General features: G+C 40.2%; 1 long non-coding RNA gene across 2 annotated transcripts in view; it reads left to right on the top strand.

Annotated features, from left to right (window-relative positions):
- LOC113893287 overlaps positions 1-22177 on the top strand; it is a 78136-nt gene that overhangs the window by 34185 nt on the left and 21774 nt on the right. The window contains exon 1 of one of the 2 annotated variants that reach the window (XR_003511273.1): positions 1026-1229. The exons of the other annotated variant lie outside the window; for it this stretch is intronic. This is a non-coding gene — a long non-coding RNA (uncharacterized LOC113893287). Of the gene's footprint in view, positions 1-1025; positions 1230-22177 lie in introns of those variants that run through there. 2 annotated transcript variants of the gene reach the window in all.

The following is a 22177-nucleotide window of genomic DNA, read 5'->3' on the forward strand; positions in this document are numbered from 1 at the left end:
TGATCGACTTTCACTTTCACAACTAAACAATAAAACAAAGGATACCACATGCCCATTTACTCATTCAGTCATTTAATTCAGCATCTTTTATTGAGCAGAACCCATGCTTGTTGGGTATGGGGGTAGGGGTTGGGGAACTTAATAAATAAAACACAGTCTCTTCTTCCCTCTAAATGGCCCCAGTTCTAAGGGCATGTAAGAAATTAAAAGGAAATAATCAGCTGTCCCTGGGCAGGAGAAAAGGGTATGCCAGAGAAATCTTAGAGAAGGAAGTGCCTGACCAAGGTGTTTAAGAATGAAAGGGAGATTCACCTGGAAAATAGATCCAGTCTTCTCAGGCAAAGGCAATAGCTTGAACAAAGGCAAAATGGCCTGTGGGTCTATAGAAGTCTATGAATCAATAACGTGCCATTATAGTGTGAGATGGAAAGTGGTGGGATATCTGGTGATTTGGCGGCATCCAAATCATGCGGGGTCTTCAGTGTCCACACTTCTGTTCTAAGGAAAGACCTTGGCACAACTCCAACACATGACCATATAAACACACAACAGAAGAGAACAGAGGCTGTTCAAAGACACAGGTGAGTATTCATGAACTCTTGCTTTTATTATGTATATACCTTGGAGTCAGGGTTGTTTAAGATTCTACTTCTCAGAGAAGCTGGATATATTAGTATAGCAACTTACAACTTTTAGAAAATTAGTATATTTTTTCCTTAGCTGCAGGATATGTTTTTTTAAAAAATGAAAACCACTTCTTGCTTCGATTTGAAAATACCTTAATTTGAGAGACTGTTAGTCATGAAGGTGTTTCCATAGCAAACATGTGTGGGACATCCTAGCTTTGTTGGCAGTGGTTCAGGGGAACTTATCTTATTAAATTGGGACAAGGCCTGGCTTGATGGAGGATAAGGTCATGGCACTTTTCCCATAGCATGAGGCCTCCATTTAAGGGCAAGATAAAGGAAAGGCAAAGAGCAAGAAGAGAAAGTGCTGGAATGAAAACAAGTAACAAAAGGAAGATAAAAATGGAAATCCCAGTTCAATGTGAATAATAGGCATGCAAATGGTGCTGCTAAAATAGGAAGGAACATTACTTTTCAAAAAGGCAAAGCAAAGGAAAATTGTAGTAGCAGAAGCATTTTGCATGGTAAAATTGTACACTGTGTATGCCTCTCAGAAGCAAAGCCACCTACTCTAATTTTTCCCAGCACGATGCTGTGAATCTGGTGAGTCATTTTTTAAAGGTTTACTACAAAGCTCCAAAAATCTGCATATATATATTTTTTAAGCATTTGGATTAAATCTTTTTTTCCAGCAGCTGGCCACTAATGCTCCTATTTTATAGCCAAATTTTTCACGTGGGCTACAAAATAACATACTTTTCAAAAATTAGTAAGCTTATGGAATGATCTCTACAATTATTGTTAATTAAAAAAATCATGGTGCAAGAAGTGTTTATGGTATGCTGCTCTGAGAATAAGGTAGTCTGAATATAAATTTGCTTATATTAAAAAAAAGACTCAGGAAGAAGATACTTTGAGGGAGTGAGAGAGGAAATGAGGTCGGAGGGGACAGGGTTAAAAGGTAAATGTGTGAATATATTTTTGTTTCTGATTTAAATTTAAAAAACACACAAGCATTTTACATAACTGTAAAGCAAAGCTAATCTCAAGACAAAGCAATCTTTAAAAATTGAAAGCAAAATGGCACAAATGAACACGAGTCTCAAATTAATACCTTAAACTCAGAGAGAAAGTACTTCAAGTGGCTAACTCATCTGTAGAAATACCCTAAGGGAGCAGGAGGGTGGGGGGAATGTCAAAAAAATTTTAAACTGCGTTTTCTAATTTTATTGTTGATGATAGTATTGTTACTGTTTTAGATTCTCTCTCTCCTTCTCTCCCTCCCTCTGTGTGTTAGTCGCTCAGTTGTGTCTGACTCTTTGTGACCCCATGGACGGCAGCCAACCAGGTTCCTCTGTCCATGGAATTTTCCAGCAAGGACACTGGAGTGGTTTGCCATTTCCTTCTTCAGGGGATCTTCCCGACTCAGGGATTGAACCCCAGTCTCTTGCACTGCAGACAGATTCTTTACCAACTGGGCTACCAGGGAATACTATGTGTATACTATGGAATAAAAAAATGAGAAATTATGTTGGTGTTGGGAATTAGATTTTTGGCACGGAAGAAGGTCGTTCAAATATAAGATCAAAGAGGTTAAGTAAAAACCCTGTGGGCTTGAATTTGTGTTGTAATTGTCAGTTGAAGTTGTGATGTATTTTAATACAAGAAAATGTAGATTCTCTATCTCTACTATCTTTTTTAGATGTGTAAGAGGTACTCACCTAGCTGCTGGTATAGGGGAGGACTTTGGGGGTCTGACTGCTCCTTATTTAGACTTTCTTTGAAGAGTCCTTTCTCTAGTTTTACCCTCTCATCCCTATCTTCAGAAATACTTGGAACCTTCAGTTCCTAAAGCATTCTGGGTTTCTTCTGCACAAATTGTCTTATTTCCTATTAGCATTCCTCTCTTCAGGCATAAAAATTAGCTTTATCTAATCTATCAAATACGTTACCACTTATTCAACTGTTTTCCTTTCCTCTCTTTGTTTCGCATACCTCATTTGCTATCATTTCCTCCTCAGTTCTTTGCTATTAGTATTATTGATTTAGAGTGTCAGTGTGTGCATGTATGCACTTAATTTCCTTTAAAGTTTTTAGAAGCATTTCAAAGGAAATAAAATAAATATGGGTATTTAATTCACTATGTTTAATCAGTAGATTTACCTTTAAATTTATTTATTTACTTATTTTTATTTTACTTTTCTGGCCATACCACGTGGCTGGTGGGATCCTAGTTCCCCAAGCAGGGACTGAAACTTGGCCCTTGGCAGTGAAAGCATAGAGTCCTAACCATTGGACTGCCAGTAAGTTTCCTAAATTCTTAAGAGATAGCTTTAAACATAATTAGTTTTGGATAACAAATAGAGCTCATCAGCATTATATGCTCCCAGAAAACAAAATAAGAATGTTAATACTGTTTCATTTCCTTGTGTTTCATCACTTCCCAATTGCGGATCATTTGAAGTTTTAGTACAATTTTTTTTTCTATTAAGCATAACAATTTAAGTTCAACAATACACTTTTAATTCTTTTGTTCTTTTTACCATGCTTTCTTATATCCCACATCTTTCCTTATCTCAGCTTCTTAGTTTCATTGGTATATAAGATTGAATAACTTGTTCACATTTTAGTAGAAATTGGCTCAGATTATGGAGCTCATCCCAGCGACTGTGGAGACAGAAGAAGACATCCTGCAAGGAGGACATGTGAATATCACTGGCTGCTTGTGACAATGAACTGCCCCAGCTCTCTGGTCTCAGAGCCCAGTCTTGTATTTTAGCCTGTGGGCAATCACTGCTCTGTCTAGCTCCATGTATTCAAGAGGTGGGGGGCTGGCTGACAAGCCTAGTTCCTTTGAATGCACTGCCCCAATTAATCACTGTGACAATTGCTCCCTGACCTCCTTCTGCCTGAAGTTCCCTGTAATCACTCTCATTCCACACTGCTTCTCTCCTGTGTGCTATTCTCTGGTCTTGTTTCCCTGAGAATTCAAACCTCTCTGCTCCGTATCTCTTACGATGATCTTCCTCTTTGGTGTTGACATTACTCTTTCTTGTTCTCCAGTGCTGTTATGAATATATTTCTTTGATCATATCACAGACAGAGTGGGAGAGAGTGTGTGTTCATTCCACTATTTTGTTCCTATTTCTGGATTACATACATAACATGTAATAATGCTGCTAACATATATATCGTATGCAACAATGTCCCTGCTAACCAGCTCCTCTACTCTTGCTGTGTTGTTTCAAAAAGAAATTTTAATTTTTTAATTTGTTCTTCCTTTCCTTTCGTCTTGTCTTTTTTTTTTTTTTTCTTAGCTGTTTCTCCTTATTTTTGTTGAGTATAATTCAACATGATGGTAAAAGTCTGTCTTTTCAGCCAGCCACACATAAAAACCAAAAATAAAATCTTAACTCTGTTACTTATTTACTATGTGTACTCTGCCAAATGGCAAAGAAAGAATTTCCAGTATAGATTCCCCTACTGGTACTAAGAGCATCTGTAAAATCACAGTCTTGTGAAAGAAAGCCAAAAACGTACAATGGAGGTAACGTTGTCCAAAACGGTTTTCTTTAAATGTACTTATCTTAAAAGGACTCTGTATGTTCCTTCAGCGAAATGGATACTTTCTCTTCCCACATGTTCAATTGGCAATCACCTTATTTTCTGGAACTGCATTGTCAACTTTTGCAATTTTTTTGTTTGCTACTGGAATCATGCAAAGAATATTAATATTTTATCAGAGAGTTACTGTTTTCTATAAAAAACTATTATAAAGTTTTTATTAAGCTAAAAAATATATATTTCTGTGCTTTTTAAGGTAAATTGTTCTCATTAAGAGAAATTGTTCTCATTTATTGGTTCCAGTTATTGCTTTTGCCCTGCAATTCTATCTCTGAAATTATAATGTAAAACCTTAGAATAGAAGTTAATTTATATTATTTCATCTAAGGCATTTTTGGCATGAGTATTAAGGTTAGTGATAATGTTATTATATTGTATGTGATAAATGGATACCAGGAAGTGTGGTTTACCTAAATTAATGCAATTCTCATAGAGCAAAGGAATGGTATTTTCCTTTCAAATTCTCCAAACATACTTGAAGTTCCAGTATTATTCATGTAAATTCAAGAAAACTGATCAGTACACAAACAACAGTAGTTTGTAAAAAAAAAAAAAATCTGTAGATATTTAATGCTTTTAACATCTTGAAATCTGTATTTTGAGAGTACAGTTTTACCAGCATCTTGAGATATATTTAACTTCTGAGTGTCACTTTATCATTTCTCTCTCTTTTTATTGGAATGTAATTGTTTTACAATGCTGTGTTAGTTTCTGCTGAACAACTATGAAACAGCTGTAAGTATGCATATATCCCCTCCCTCTTGAGCCTCCCTTCCACCCACCCCATCCATACATCTGGGTCATCACAGAGTACAGAGCCTTTTTTCCCTAATACGTGTGATTCATGTGTACCTTTAGATTCTTACCTGAAGCCTCCTTTGCTTTCTGCTTTATTCTTATGCCAGTTCTCTCTGTTCCTGGGACATATGTTGAGTCTTATTTAGATTTTGGAGCAAATAATAAAAGTGAGAATTAAAAAGAACAGGCTATTCTGATGCTACAAGGAACTAACGAGGTAATTTATCCCACTCTTCATTGTTTCCATGAGAAAACTTAAGCCTAAAACAAAAAATGCTCGGTTAAATTTTCATGACAGGCTCACACTAATGAGAAAGGGTGTACACCCTTGGTGGGTAGATTAGGTTTTCTGGTATCTCTTACTCCTGTCCCTGCTTTTTGAGCAGATGATTCAAGTTAAGATGATGCCAAATTTCAGGAGATTTAAAAATGTCTTTAGCTCTAGAATGTGGATAATACATACTAAACTCCTACCTTGATTTTGAAGAAATCTACACTTAAATTTTGTGTTTTTGCATTGTCTTTTTTTTCTTAATCATCTAAGCTTATGCTATTTGAATATGTAAAATAAATTAAGTTGCTAAGACAAATTCTGAATAACCACAGTATGGAAAGTACATGAATGTCACCTTGGGAAAAAATTTTGCTTGTCAAAGGCTGAGTATAATAATATAATATTTTGAGTCTTTGAAAAAGTTCCCGTCTGTTCCACATGAGCTTTTATGTGGAACTAACTAAACCATTTTCTGTATAAAATCAAACAAACCACACGCAGACAGCAAAGAATCTGGGGTAATTGACTGGACTTTGTCTGAAAGCTTCATTTAGGGATTGAATTAACAAAGAATACATATTTTTTTTTTTTTTCTGTTTGTTGTGTAATTCTAGTAGTGGAAAGCTAGATTACTATTTAGTTGATAGCTTTTGCCTTAAGCATATTCTTTTATTTCTCTCTCTCTGTGTGTGTATGTGTGTGTGTGTGTGTGTGTAAGAGGGAGAGAGAGAGAGGGGGATTTTAAAAGCAAACTCTGACCTGTTGGGTAATTAACACCCTTACAAAAAAATAAGGGGTTTATTGTAACTTGGTTTGGAGGAAAGAACCCTGAATGAGGAAACCCAAGTTTCACTTCCAGCTCTTACACACATATATTTGTGTGATGTTGAGCAAGTCACTTGCTTTTTCTGGATCTTAGTTTCCTCATCTGTGAAACTATAAAGGGGGATAGGATTTACTTTCAAAACCTTTCCCCAACTTTAAAGTTTCATAATTCTCTGAAATAAAGTATTTGTACTTCACTGATCCTCACAAAATAAATAGATAACATTTAGTAGCCATAAATATCAGAATGATTTTTTACATCACTTTCTTCTTGGAAAGAAATACAGTACATGAGAAAATAGGCTTTCTTACTGGACAGGCTTAGACTTAAGAATAATTTTATCTTCATCAACCCAGCAAGCTCTATCTTTTGGGGAGTTATTAGTAGCTTTTTGGTTATTATAGACAGAATTTCAATTATACCTTTTTTGAAAAAAATTTGCTCATTATATATTTTTTAATTAATTATTTTCTTCAAGAGGAATATGATAGTTTGTTCAGTTCAGTTGCTGAGTTGTGTCTGACTCTTTAACCATCTCATCCTCTGTCATCCCCTTCTCCTCCTGCCTTCAATCTTTCCCCGCATCAGGGTCTTTTCAAATAAGTCAGCTCTTCACATCAGGTGGCCAAACTATTGATAGTTTGTACTCATATATATATTTCTGTGATTATTTGATTACCTGTCTTCATACTAGACTATATGGCCCAGGAGGGCAGATATATTTTTGTATAGTTAACAATTCAATCGTAGAGTTCCATGTAGTGCCTGGCATCTAGGGTGTGTTCAATGAAGGAAGAAGTATGGTTTTACAGGTCTGACCGAGATGGTTATCCTTGAATCCTCCAAGAACATTTCTGAAAGCAAGTACGAGACTCACCTTCCTTTCTGAGTTCTCTGGAATGTATTGTTGATTCTGGAAGCATTTTCTTAGGGTTTTTCTCTTTGGAGAGGCGAATAAAGATGGCGTTGATCTGGCCTGATAAATTTCCCACAGTTACTAGGTGTTAGACAGTTTGCTGCTGCTGCTAAGTCGCTTCAGTTGTGTCCGACTCTGCGCCCCCATAGACGGCAGCCCACCAGGCTCCCAAGTCCCTGGGACTCTCCAGGCAAGAACACTGGAGTGGGTTGCCATTTCCTTCTCCAATGCATGAAAGTGAAAAGTGAAAGTGAAGTCGCTCAGTCTTGTCCAACTCTTAGTGGCCCCATGGACTGCAGCCCACCAGGCTCCTCCGTCCATGGGATTTTCCAGGCAAGAGTACTGGAGTGGGGTGCCATTGCCTTCTCCGTTAAACAGTATATCTATTTTTCCTGTGTCATCTGTGTAGAAAGGCTGCTTGTAAACCAGATGTGAACAGCCAATTGATGCCTCCTCCTCTACCTCCCCACAAACTTTTATGACTTTTGATATAGATGCTTAATCTCAGTTTGCTAAAGCACTTGACCATGCATTCTGATTCACCATCCTCCACAAGAATGAGGGGATCAACACCAGCAAGCCAGAGAGATCTCACCAGAGCCAGGATAAAGGTAAGAGATTCAGAACACACCCATCAATGATGCTGTGGCAAGAAGAGTCAGTGTGGTTAGAGCTTCACGTTGGTTATGATACCCAAGCAATGTCACAGCTCAGTGAGATCAGGGATTTTGATCATTAATATAATATTCCTTCATAAACCATGACTGATAGGTGGAGCTGGGTCCTATATGGAAATTGATGCAGTGATGTTGGTTGAGGAATTTTGCAAGGATAAGGTTTAAGCAGATTTAAAAGAAAAATCCTCTCAATCTTGTTTCCTTTCTTCTTTCTTTATATCTCTTCTCCCCTCCCTCCTGTTTTCTCTTCCTTCCTTCCTCCTTCCCTCCCTCCCTTTCATTTCATAAACAGGCTGTATTCTACGGTGAAAGATCTTGGATTTTAGGGTGAAGCAGTTATTATTTAGCATCTTGACAATTCCATTTTCTATCAAGCCACTTTAACCTTTCTCGGGCTCTTTCCTCAAGTATTAAAAGGCAGATCATGAATGCTTACTTACATCATAAGGTTGTAGGGAAGTTTAAGTAATATAGCAACATCAGCTACTATTTATTAAACATCAAATATGTGCATTATCTAATTTAATACTCACAATAACTTTGCAAGTATAATGTCTGGTACATGGTAGGTGACATATAAGTAACAAGGTAATGGAAATATTGGGTGCTCTCTATACCATGTTTTTTTTTGAATAAGTGCTTCCTTAATTGTCAGGTGTCATTTTTCATGCATTAGGCTGCACAGTTCCTGCCACCAAAGTGAAACTGATCATTCATTCCTTCAAAATATGTTCTTTGAGTATCTGCTACATACCAGGTATTGTGTGTGTTACTTGGGAGAAAACAGAGAACAAGGAGCAAGACACGATTCCTAACTTCAAAGGGCTTATAACTGAGGAAGGTTATAGACAAATAAAGAGACCGTTATGACCAAATGTGTTAAGTCCATTGATAGCAGGAAATACAAAATGGATGTTTTAGAAGGAGGGATACCGTGATTCCAATTTGGTGGGTTTCAGTGAGAGTTCCTGGGAGGATATCATACCTACGCTGAGACTAGAGAGATGAGTAAAATACAGATTAGAGGTTGCAATGTGCGCTAAAGAACTCCATATTCCAAGGCACTAAGAGGCAAGCTCCAGGAGTTAGTGATGGACAGGGAAGCCCGGTGTGCTGCAGTCCAAAGAATCGGCATGACTGAACCACTGAACTGAACTGAGGAAGAGAGTCACTGTGACGGACCTGAGAAACTGAAAGCAGTTCCTTCTGGAATTTGAGGGGATCCATGGTGAGAGTAGGAAGTCAAGAAACACCTGGAGTAACAGGCAAATTTGGCCTTGGAATACGGAATAAAGCAGGGCAAAGACTAATAGAGTTTTGCCAAGAAAATGCACTGGTCATAACAAACACCCTCTTCCAACAACACAAGAGAAGACTCTATACATGGACATCACCAGATGGTCAACACTGAAATCAGATTGATTATATTCTTTGCAGCCAAAGATGGAGAAGCTCTATACAGTCAGCAAAAACAAGACCAGGAGCTGACTGTGGCTCAGACCATGAACTCCTTATTGCCAAATTCAGACTGAAATTGAAGAAAGTAGGGAAAACCACTAGACCATTCAGGTATGCCCTAAATCAAATCCCTTATGCTTATACAGTGGAAATGAGAAATAGATTTAAGGGCCTAAATCTGATAGATAGAGTGCCTGATGAACTATGGAATGAGGTTCGTGACATTGTACAGGAGACAGGGAGCAAGACCATCCCCATGGAAAAGAAATGCAAAAAAGCAAAATGGCTGTCTGGGGAGGCCTTACAAATAGCTGTGAAAAGAAGAGAAGCGAAAAGCAAAGGAGAAAAGGAAAGATATAAACATCTGAATGCAGAGTTCCAAAGAATAGCAAGAAGAGATAAGAAAGCCTTCTTCAGCAATCAATGCAAAGAAATAGAGGAAAACAACACAATGGGAAAGACTAGAGATCTCTTCAAGAAAAGTAGAGATACCAAGGGAACATTTCATGCAAAGATGGGCTCAATAAAGGACAGAAATGGTATGGACCTAACAGAAGCAGAAGATATTAAGAAGAGATGGCAAGAATACACAGAAGAACTATACAAAAAAGATCTTCAAGACCCAGATATTCACGATGGTGTGATCACTGACCTAGAGCCAGACATCCTGGAAAGTGAAGTCAAGTGGGCCTTAGAAAGCATCACTACAAACAAAGCTAGTGGAGGTGATGGCATTCCAGTTGAGCTACTCCAAATCCTGAAAGATGATGCTGTGAAAGTGCTGCACTCAATATGCCAGCAAATTTGGAAAACTCAGCAGTGGCCACAGGACTGGAAAAGGTCAGTTTTAATTCCAATCCCAAAGAAAGGCAATGCCAAAGAATGCTCAAACTACGGCACAATTGCACTCATCTCACACGCTATTAAAGTAATGCTCAAAATCCTCCAAGCCAGGCTTCAGCAATATGTGAACCGTGAACTTCCAATTGTTCAAGCTGGTTTTAGAAAAGGCAGAGGAACCAGAAATCAAATTGCCAACATCCACTGGATCATGGAAAAAGCAAGAGAGTTCCAGAAAAGCATCTATTTCTGCTTTATCGACTATGCCAAAGCCTTTGACTGTGTGGATCACAATAAACTGTGGAAAATTCTGAAAGAGATGGGAATACCAGACCACCTGATCTGCCTCTTGAGAAATTTATATGCAAGTCAGGAAGCAACAGTTAGAACTGGACATGGAACAACAGACTGGTTCCAAATAGGAAAAGGAGTACGTCAAGGCTGTATATTGTCACCCTGCTTATTTAACTTCTATGCAGAGTACATCATGAGAAACCCTAGGCTGGAAGAAACACAAGCTGGAATCAAGATTGCTGGGAGAAATATCAATAACCTCAGATATGCAGATAACACCACCCTTATGGCAGAAAGTGAAAGGAACTAAAAAGCTTCTTGATGAAGTGAAAGAGGAGAGTGAAAAAGTTGGCTTAAAGCTCAACATTCAGAAAACAAAGATCATGGCATCTGGTCCCATCACTTCATGGGAAATAGATGGGGAAACAGTGGAAACAGTGGCAGACTTTATTTTGGGGGGCTCCAAAATCACTGCAGATGGTGACTGCAGCCATGAAATTGAAAGACGCTTACTCCTTGGAAGGAAAGTTATGACCAACCTAGATAGCATATTCAAAAGCAGAGACATTATTTTGACAACAAAGGTTCGTCTAGCCAAGGCTATGATATTTCCTGTGGTCGTGTATTGATGTGAGAGTTGGACTGTGAAGAAGGCTGAGCATGGAAGAATTGATGCTTTTGAACTGTGGTATTGGAGAAGACTCTTGAGAGTCCCTTGGACTTCAAGGAGATCCAACCAGTCCATTCTGAAGGAGATCAGCCCTGGGATTTCTTTGGGAGGAATGATGCTAAAGCTGAAACTCCATTACTTTGGCCACCTCATGCGAAGAGTTGACTTATTGGAAAAGACTCTGATGCTGGGAGGGATTGGGGGCAGGAGAAGAAGGGGATGACAGAGGATGAGATGGCTGGATGGCATCACTGACTCAATGGACGTGAGTCTGAGTGAACTCCGGGAGTTGGTGTGGACAGGGAGGCCTGGCATACTGCGATTCATGGGGTTGCAAAGAGTCAGACATGACTGAGAGACTGATCTGATCTGATCTGATCTGTGGTGAGAGTTGCAACTGGAGGTAAGCAGGACTGCTGGTCCAGGAAATGTTGGGTACCCTCCTAGCAGACATTGTTGAATTCCCAGCTACCTTTTAGCTGTTCCCACGTTCTCAGTTCCTTCTTCCTCAAGGGACGCTGATCTGAGTGGGCTTACAGTTATGGTGCTAACTCCTGATTTGCATGTAACCTTTAAGCTGTGTTCTTGGTCCTGAAAAGGGAAGGCTTATCTTACTAGTAACATGGCAGGACATTCTCGGTCAGTTGGCTGTCTGTAAATATCAGCCCTCCTCTTATCTAAGGTGGGGTTGGGCTCCAGGGCAAGGAGGCTCTTATCAAGGGGCTCTTCTAGCCAGCACCTGGCAGTCTGGGGCCCTTTTAACAGGCCAAGGAATCTGAGGCCAAGGCTGGTGAGGGTCAAGTTTCACTGAACTTGGCCTTGGCTCTAAGTGCCTTCTGGGAATCCCGAGCAATCAGGATCCAGGGACATGATCACTTAATTGCTAGACTCTGGGATGTGACCATCTAATTACCATTTCACTTTTCCTGGGACTAGAGAGATAAGTGACATATAGGTCAATAAGCTGGGAGGACTGATTCATTTATTGACTCCCAGATAGTTGATCTTTGAGCTTGTGTTACAGAAAGTTCTCTTCCAGAAGCTAGGCTGCCAGGGTGCGGAGAAAAATCTGAGGTGTGGTCGGGATCCAGAGATAGGAAAACAGATGGCCAGTTCTCAGCATTGCCTTTCTTTTGTGATGAGTTAAATGTTCACTAACTCAGTGTAAATGTGAATCTATATGTCACATCCAGACCCAGACATTTTGAAGATGGGAGACGCTGCTCGTCATGAGTGTCCCGGGACAGCAGGGATCAACTGAGACTGCTTCAGGCAGACTCAGACGTGCATGCTCAGTTGCTTCATTGTGTCCGACTCTGTGACCCGATGGATTATAGCCCGTCGAGCTCCTCTGTCCATGGGATTCTCCAGGCAAGACTACTGGAGTGAGTTGCCATGCCCTCCTCCAGGGGATCTTCCTGACCCAGGGACAGACATAGGGGTGCCGTAACCATGAGCTCCCTGTTGGTCTAACACTGCTCCCCAGTTCATGGGGTGTATACTTAAGGGGGAAGAACCTGTGGCCAAGGCATTTTTGGGTCTTTTTATGGCATTATGTGTTTATGCTCCCCAAAGCAATTTTTGGAACAGTCCCCATTTTATGTAATCCTCATGTTTCTGTAAGGCCACTCAAGTAGCCATTTGAGTACAAGACAGTCAGTTTCTATTCAAAGTAAAGGAATGGGATGGTAAAACAGAAAATCTGAAGGGAGAGATCATCCTGGAAAGGAAAGCTTGAGCTGTATATTCTGACTTTTTATAATCTTTTATTAGTTAGAATGTGGAGGTGGAGACATCATTCTCTTTAAAGGGTTGGCTTTTAAATTCTGTCTCATCCGTGATTAACTTGGATGATACCTGACTAAATGGGTAGGGATAATTATTTGTGTTATTATTGTTTATTCAGAGAGGTAACAAGGAAGAAAATATGTCACGTGCAACTAACAGATGAGAGACTAAGGAGGTGCTTTCTCGATTTATGAACTGTTTTCTCCTGAACAAGTTTTTTGGTAAAATAACTCAAATGACAGTGTGCTGCGAAACCAATACCCATCTCAGCAGCAGTATTTTTCTCCACCTCAAGTCAAACAGATTGTGGGAGAATTTGGTGACTGAGTGCTACTTTCATTTCTTATTCTTTAGCCCATTCTAACAGTGTTAATAATAATTCTAACAATATTAAAGAGTAGCACTTAAGGCACTGACTCCCAAAGCAGATGTTTTCACCTTGGAACTTTTGCCAGTCAAGAGGTATTTGGCAACGTCGGGCATATTTTGGCTTGTCTCAGCTGCGGTGGAGCGTGATTGGCATCTAATGATTAGAGGCCAGTGATGCTGCCAAACATCCCACAGAGCCTAGGACAGGCCCCCAAACTAATTATCTGGCTCCAAATATCAGCAGTGTTAAAGTTGAGAAACTGCTCTGCAACATCCCAATCATTCATTCATTTACTCATTCAGTAATTATTTATGGAGCATCTACGATGTGTAGGTACTGCACTGCTAAGGATATAGCAGTGGATAAAAATTCACACTCTGTGGTTTGTTGCATTCTAATAGGAGAAAAAGATAATACGCAAGATAAATAAAAAGTTGTAAGTATTAATGGGGAAACAAAAAATAAGCTGGGAAAAGGTAGGGAATGCTGCGATGAAAGTGCTCACATGACTCATTGAGGTAGGGACGTTTGTCACCATTTATGATAAGGGAACTGTATCTTAGAGAGGTGAGACATGTCGTCAGGGGTAACACTGCTCCAGGAGATGCAGCTGAGCTTTGATGGTGGATGTGTCTGATGCTTTAAGAGTCTAAACGGTTATTTCCACTTGTTCTCTGAGGTATATTATTCCCAGGGCTTTCCTTGCTTCTTTTGAGGAAATTGCCCTTTTTAATTCTCCCCTTTTAAATTACAGATAACCATCTCCTGCCCCACCCAAATTCTTCATTTTTAGCATCTGTATTTCTGTTGGTTCCCTGATTACATCCTTTCCCCAGACTCCTTACCCTTGTGACTTAAACAGGTTCCAAGCTCTCTGCCATTTAAAAACGAAAGTGAAAAAGTCCCCGCTTTCATTCTACAAATTCTTCCATCTGTAGCTGTAGCCCCTCCCTCTCCTTTTTCATAACTTAAATGTCTTTTAAAGACGCTCATTTATGCTGTCTCTTTCCCTTTACATTCCCTCGATTTACTTGTAAAATGACCTCTGTACTCTTTGCTCCACACACACTGTTTTTGTCGAGGTTCAGCAGTGACCCCATAGTCTCCATTTTAATAGACTTTCCCCTGTTTGTGTGCATCTCTCACATGGCCTCCTCCCTGCACTTGGTGCTCATGACCCTTTTCCCCCTGTGTCTGACATCCTTCTTCTCTCTTGACTTCCATTTTTTTAGCTCTGCAAATTCCTCCTTACTCTTTGGCTTTTCCTTCTAGGTTGCCCTCATGGGTGCCTCTTTTTCACCCCTTCTCAAATCGGCATGCTTTTGTCTCTCTAGCTTTACTTTCAACTATGGCTTCTATTGATTTGTTGCTTAGAGTAATTGCAAAGGTATATAACATGTTCTGGAATCTGCTGAGATGCGAATGTGGCTTAATGTGATAAGCAGATGATGTGCGAGCATGAGGAACACCTCTGATGGTGGCCCACCCACCAAGAATCTACACTTGAACTAAACTGACTGAGCATCACAGCAGGGATCCCCCTGCAGCCCCCCAAGTGATGATGAGGACTCCCTAGCTGATCTCTCTATTCCCAGCTTTAGCTCCATTCTTTCCTTTCACCGTATTCAGCTTTCGAAAGGGCAAACCTGATCAGGATCTAGTTACTATCCCCTTGTATTAGTCTGTTCAGTCTGCTATAACAAAATAACACGGACTGGGTGGCTTATAAACAGCAGACTTTTATTTCTCACAGTCTGGAGGCTGGAGAATCCTAGATAAAGGTGCCGGCATGGCTGAATGAGGGCCTTCTTCCCAGCTCATCGATGTCTGTCTTCTCACTGTGTCTGTACATGATGAAAAGGGCAAGTGACTTATGTCTTTTGTCTTGATTTATGTCATCTAACTGGAAGCTGTACCTCTTCATCCTTTTCATTTATTTTGTCCACTCCCTAGCCTCCCCGACCCCTGGCAAGCCTAGTTTGTGTATATGAGTCTTTCTGTTACTGAAACAGTGTGTGGTGGGGTTCAGCTGCTCTCGGCTCAAAAGTCAATAAACGGGCCAGGTTTGTGGAAAGGAACATTTGCTGTATTTCAGACGCTGGCAACTGGTGGGAAGGTATGGGGAGGGTGGCAGACATCTGTCCAAAAGTCGACTGCCTCACCCTCCTCCCCCCATGACCCAACAAGCAGGGGATGCGAGCTTTTAAAAACAGAGTGTGTGTGTGTTGGGGGGGGGGGGGCACTACATGCAGAAACAGCACAGTCATCTCTATCAGTCATCTTCAGATTGGCCATTGGTGGTCTGAGTAGTGTCATCTTGAATAGTTAACCTTCAGTTCCATTTGTTCCCATTTCTCTGAGGCTAATTCTCGGAATTGTTGCAGCTCATGTCCTGGGTACAGTCTGGTCATCATGTAGTTAACTTCTCCATCAGGGCATTTTCATATCTATAAGATAGATCACAGGGTATGGCTTAGAATATTATCCATAGCCCTTGAGAAAGGATGAACGGTCCTTGAGGATGCTTAATGACTACCTTATTACGTCGTCTGTGATTGTTTTCCTTTGTTTCAGCATTTCTCACTTCTCTGATTAAATTTATTCTTTGACTAAAGTTTTCCACAAACAAAAGGCAGGCAGCGGACATGGTGGTGTGGGGGCGGGGGGAGCAAGGCCCATAGGGTCCTGCTCCGTTCTTGCTCTGTTTCATTTGTTTTGTTTGTTCTTTCAGCTTTTAGATTCTCTGTATCAGTGAAGTCACACAGTATGTCTTTTTCTATTTGACTTATTTTACTTAGAATATGTCCTCTAGGTCCATCATGTTGCCCCAAACAAGATTTCATTCATTTTTATGACTCAGTAATATTTCACTGGACATATATACCACATCTCCTATATGGGCACAAATGATCTAATCACTCCCAAAGTCCCCACCTCCAAATATCATCATATTGGGGTTTAGGTTTCAATATATAAATTTGGGGGCCATAAACACTCTGTCTACAGGCCCCCTTCAACTTTCACAACACAGCTCATTTACACTCATGGTTTCATGCTCCTGCACAACTTTCCCATCTGCTTGGAACAAGCCTTCCCTCCCCACGCCTACTCCAGGCATGGACCATGGAGGTCTTCAGTCAGTTCAGTTCAGTTGCTCAGTCATTTCGGACTCTTTGCAACCCCATGAATCGCAGCACTCCAGGCCTCCCTGTCCATCACCAACTCCCAGAGTTCACTCAGACTCATGTCCATTGAGTCAGTGATGCCATCCAGCTATCTCATCCTCTGTCGTCCCCTTCTTCTCCTGCCCCCAATCCCTCCCATCATCACAGTCTTTTCCAATGAGTCAACTCTTCGCATGAGGTGGCCAAAGTACTGGAATTTCAGCTTTAGCATCATTCCTTCCAAAGAAATCCCAGGACTGATGTCCTTCAGAATGGACTGGTTGAATCTCCTTGCAGTCCAAGGGACTCTCAAGAGTCTTCTCCAACACCACAGTTCAAAAGCATCCATTCTTCGGCGCTCAGCCTTCTTCACAGTCCAACTCTCACATCCATACATGACCACAGGAAAAACCATAGCTTTGACTAGACAGACCTTTGTTGGCAAAGTAATGTCTCTGCTTTTCAATAGGCTATCTAGGTTGGGCATAACTTTTCTTCCAAGGAGTGAGCGTCTTTTAATTTCATGGCTGCAGTCACCATCTGCAGTGATTTTGGAGCCCAGAAAAATAAAGTCTGACACTGTTTCCACTCTTTCCCCATCTATTTCCCACGAAGTGATGGGACCAGATGCCATGATCTTCATTTTCTGAATGTTGAGCTTTAAGCCAACTTTTTCACTCTCCTCTTTCACTTTCATCAAGAGGCTCTTGAGTTCCTCTTCACTTTCTGCCATAAGTGTGGTGTCATCTGCATATCTGAGGTTATTGTTATTTCTCCCAGCAATCTTGATTCCAGCTTGTGCTTCTTCCAGTCCAGCATTTCTCATGATGTACTCTGCGTGTAAGTTAAATAAGCAGGGTGACAATACACAGCCTTGACGTACTCCTTTTCCTGTTTGGAACCAGTCTGTTGTTCCATGTCCAGTTCTAACTGTTGCTTCCTGACCTGCATACAGGTTTCTCAAGAGGCAGGTCAGGTGGTCTGGTATTCCCATCTCTTTCAGAATTTTCCACAGTTTATTGTGATCCACACAGTCAAAGATTTGGCATAGTCAATAAAGCAGAAATAGATGTTTGGAACTCTCTTCTTACTCTTCCATCAAAGCTCACCTTGTATGTTACTTTTGTACCCCTTGTCAGCTTTCCATGCCAAGTACTATCTCACATATGCCACATTGTGCACCCCCTTTCTGATGAGATTGTGCTTTCCTTTAGGGTATGGAGAGGAGGATTCAAGAGCGAAGTTTTTGTCCTCAAGCAAACAAAGTTTCTGTCCACAGCAACTTACCTCTGGTTTCTCACTGTGAAGTTTCTGTACTCTCTTAAGTATCAAAGTATCGAATTCCTGTCACTAATATGCTGTGTGACCCTGTATATTTCATTTAGCCTCTCTGAATTTTCATTTTATCAACTTAAATTCTGTCAAATAATACTCTTGTTATATACCTCAAGGACATATATCAAATTCTCTGAGTTCTCCAGAGGAAAAGATGTCATAAGTCAAAGATGACATAAGTTGTCATTCATTAAAATAATAATTTTTATCAAACACTTCATTCAGATCCCAACAAAGTGAAACTATTTCCAGCAAAAAATGTCCTCCTCTTTATATATCTTTAAAGCTTGAGACCGCTTATAGCTGGGCTTTGCCATATAAGATTTTTCTTGTTCACAGGATTATCAATCATTTTTTTCTTCGAGTTCTCTTTAAATTTTTGAAAAACGAAAGATTCAACTTTTGCTATTTTACCCTCAAAAGGAGAGTTTCATGTCAGAGAAGTGAGCAGATAGAAGTTTAAGATTATATGTCCTTGATCTTGATCTGAAGCTTTCTTATATTATCAGTAGCACTTACTGTCACAACCTGGGGAGAAGAAGTAAAGAAACAAGAAAGGGAGAATTGGAAGAAAAGAAATGTCGAGATGAATGCCAAGTACCTTTATTCACTTTATTACTGTTAGTTTTAGAATTAAAATCATCTTTTAAAAATCTCATGTTGGTGAGATGGCTAAATGTGTGTGAAATGAATAATAGTAAGGGAAAATACTTCCTTGGTGGCTCAGATGGTAAAGCATCTGCCTGCAATGTGGGAGACCCGGGTTCAATTCCTGGGTTGGGAAGATCCCCTGGAGAAGGAAATGGCAATCCACTCCAGCACTTTTGCCTGGAAAATCCCATGGACGGAAGAGCCTGATGGGCTACAGTCCATGGGGTCGCAAAGAGTCAGGCACGACTGAGCGACTTCACTTCAAGGGAAAATAATGGAAGAAGAGTTTTAATCAGGACATTGTTCAGTTATAACACTTCTGTGTCCCATTGACATTTCCTTGGAATATCTCCATGCGTGGAAAACCGATACTTAGATAATAGGGGTGGGATAGTTATGAAGAGAGAGAAACAGAATGCACTGATTATGTCCCCTGTGCTATGCATTTATATAATTTATTTCATTTAACCTTTCCTATGTAGCATATTTACCTACTTTTGAGTTAAACCAACTGGAACTCACTATACAGTTAGTAGTACATAGAGTCAAAATGGAAACCTCAGATTTTCTGACTCAAATGCCATATCACACTGATTCTACTGATTATAAAAGTAGAAATAAATGTCCTGACGTCAATATTTATGGCTGAATATTATTCAGTCATAAAAAGGGATGAAATAGGGTCAGGACATTTAAACATTAAAATTGCTTTTAAAAAGCAATTTAAAAAATTGGAATGTAATTGCTTTACAAATTGTGTCAGCTTCTGCTGTAAGTGAAGGGCCTCAGCTATAGGTACTGGTTTATCCCCACCCTCTTGGACCTCCCTTCCACCTCTCCCCCAGTCCCAGCCATCTAGGCCATCACAGAGCCCCGGGCTGACCCTCCTGTGCTTATAGCAGGTTCCCACTAGTTATCTGTTTTACCCTTGGTGGTGTGTATATGTCAATGCTACCCTCTCAATGTCTTCTACGCTCCCTTCTGCCCCTGTGTCCACATGCCCATTCTCTACAGCTGCATCTCTATTCCTGAGCTAGACCTAGGTTCATCAGTACTATTTTCTAGGAAGATGTGGTACATACACACAATGGAATACTACTCAGCCATAAAAAGGGAAAAATTGGGTCATTTGTAGTGATATGGATGGATCCAGATCCTGTCATACAGAGTGAAGTCAGAAAGAGAAAAACAAATATTGCATATTAATGCCTCAAGTGGTTTACAATCCAGAAAAGACAATCAAATGTCTCTCTAAAAAGCAAAATTGGCAGACCACATATTTATCATATTTTAAGTACTATAAAAATAATTTCATCTGCAATGATGATGAAGGTTCAGCTTCACTGTCAGGAAAACCCATTTTGAATTGTTGTTTTTTTCCTCTACAGTAATGCAGAAACATAGAAGTACTATTTTTGCTAATTTTTTCCAGCAAATAATGTTAACATGTCACATGAACTTTGGAGTTATCCAGATTTAACTTCACTTGCTATGCAAATTTGGTAAAGTAATCTCTATCAGACTCAGTTTCCACCTGTTAAATTGGGAAAATGGTATTAATAGAGTTGGTGCTAGTGGTAAAGAACCTGCCCGTCAATGCAGGAGAGGTAAGAGACACAGGTTCTATCCCTGAGTCGGGAAGATCCCCTGGAAAAGGGAATGGCACCCCACTCCAATACTCTTGCCTGGGAAATCCCATGGACAGAGGAGCCTGGCGGGCTATAGTCCATGTGGTTGCAAAGAGTCGGACACAAACTGCTCAACTGAGCACAGAGCACAAAAAAATTAAAGAGCTGCCTGATTTATGCTTAGTTTTCAAAAGTGATGGTTGTGAGAATTTGCAGCAGCCTTTAATGTTGGCATGTGTTTTGATGCATTTTAATGTATTTTTAAGACCTTTAGTGGTAGGTGGAGGGAATGTGGTTCTAGATGAAGCCTCTGGACTCCTGACCAGTGGTTACAGTCAGTCTACTATTTGCACCAGAGTGCTAAGGAATTGGGTATGCAGAGGAGAGAGAGTCAGGGAGATATCTGAAAGATGGAATCAAGAGTTTCACTAAAAAGTACTTTTCAAAATTGAGTCAAGGAACTGGCATCATCAGGGAGTCAGGGAGTCAGAGAGATATCCAAAAGATGGAATCAAGAGTTTCACTAAAAAGTATTTTTCAAAATTGAGTCAAGGAACTGGCAGCGATCTAGGGAAGAAAGCAGGAAAGAGGCCGGAGTGGAAGATAAACATGAACATTTGTTTTTCCAAAACTGATCATAGCAGTTCTTGGGCCAATTATCACACAATTTTCCTCTCTTTTGAAGGACTAACCTTACAAAATACAAAATCACAAAATGATGTCATCCCATATTTTCCTCTCTCTTATTTCATTCTTTAATATCAGACATTGAAAGGAGAAGTTATTTCATGTAAACCTGAAGAAAGTCATAATGCATCCAAACCACTTAAATGAAGGGAAAGGAAATAATCAGGCTCCCATTATGCAAAATGGTGCTTAGTTAATTTATCGCACTGCACTGAATAATAAGCTGTTAGACTCCACATTATGTTTTTCACGTTAGATCAAATAGCCTACTGCTGCTGGAGCTTACTTCATATCGCATAAAATTTGGATATATTACAATGGAGTAGATATTAGTCCATTATAAGAGACAGACTTAAGTACTTCATTGATAGGATCTCTCCATTTGGAAAATGGCACGGGAGAAGAAGAGATGCAAACAAGGAAATGGACAGAGGGGGATTTATGTGCGTTGCCTATCAACCCGCTCTGCTGCGGGTGACTGCTGTTTGCCACCCATGGGGCTGGTGCCTTGGAGAAAAGCAGCATTTCTAGTGGGAAGAAAATCCAAAGAGAGTTTATGTTCCTTTTCAGGGAAGTGTTGACATTTTAATTACTTTCTGTTTTCTTTGGAGCTAAACTTGAGAATTGGAAGCAAGTTAGAAAAATAAAAATTGGCTTTATTAGAAATCAGATGAATTGACATGCAGCCATGACCTGGAGAAAGTCCAGATTCAGCCCTTGACAAACTCAAATCTCCAGCAGGACTCGGAGAGCCAAAAAATCCAGCCATTGAAAAACGAACCAGAAGAATTCCTGCTTGGGGCGTGTCATCTGTGAGAGCAGACTGCCTTTTTCTGAGCAGTTTCATCTTTTCTGCCCTGTGGGCCCCTGTTCTTCACTTTCATATACTTTTTCCTTTAAACTTTGGTCTCTCAGGGATTTGTGAGGATAAGTAGAACAGGGGTGCAAAGAGAATGATCTTGAAGAGTTAGAATGAGTTGTGAAAACTGGTGGGTGGGTTTAGCATTAGTAGTTTTTAAGATAATCAGATAACTTTTGGTATTTCATCAAACAAAAGTGCCTGTCTTGGTGTAGGTGGAGCTGGAGTAAATGGTTTAGGGAAATGTGGTTTATTTGCACCCTCTTCTTACAAGGGAATCAAACTAGTCGATCCTAAAAGAAATCAGTCCTGAGTATTGACTGGAAGGATTGATGCTGAAGCTGAGGGTCTAATACTTTGGGTACCTGATGCGATGAACTGACTCATTAGAAAAGACCCCAATGCTGGGAAAGACTGAAGGCCGGAGGAGAAAAGGATGACAGAGGATGAGTTGGTTGGATGGCATCACCGACTCAATGGACATGAGTTTGAGCAAGTTCTGGAGTTGGTGATGGACAGGGAAACCTAGCGTGCTGCAGTCCATGGGGTCGCAAAGAGTCAGACACACTGAGCGACTGAACTGAACTGAACTTGCATCTGCCTGCAATGCAGGAAATCAGGGTTTGATCCCTGGGTCAGAAAGATCCCCTGGAGAATGGAATGGCTAGCCACTCCAGTAGTCTTACCTGGAG

Source organism: Bos indicus x Bos taurus, chromosome 5 (genome assembly GCF_003369695.1).
Source record: "Bos indicus x Bos taurus breed Angus x Brahman F1 hybrid chromosome 5, Bos_hybrid_MaternalHap_v2.0, whole genome shotgun sequence".
In the NCBI taxonomy this organism is placed as follows: domain Eukaryota; kingdom Metazoa; phylum Chordata; class Mammalia; order Artiodactyla; family Bovidae; genus Bos; species Bos indicus x Bos taurus.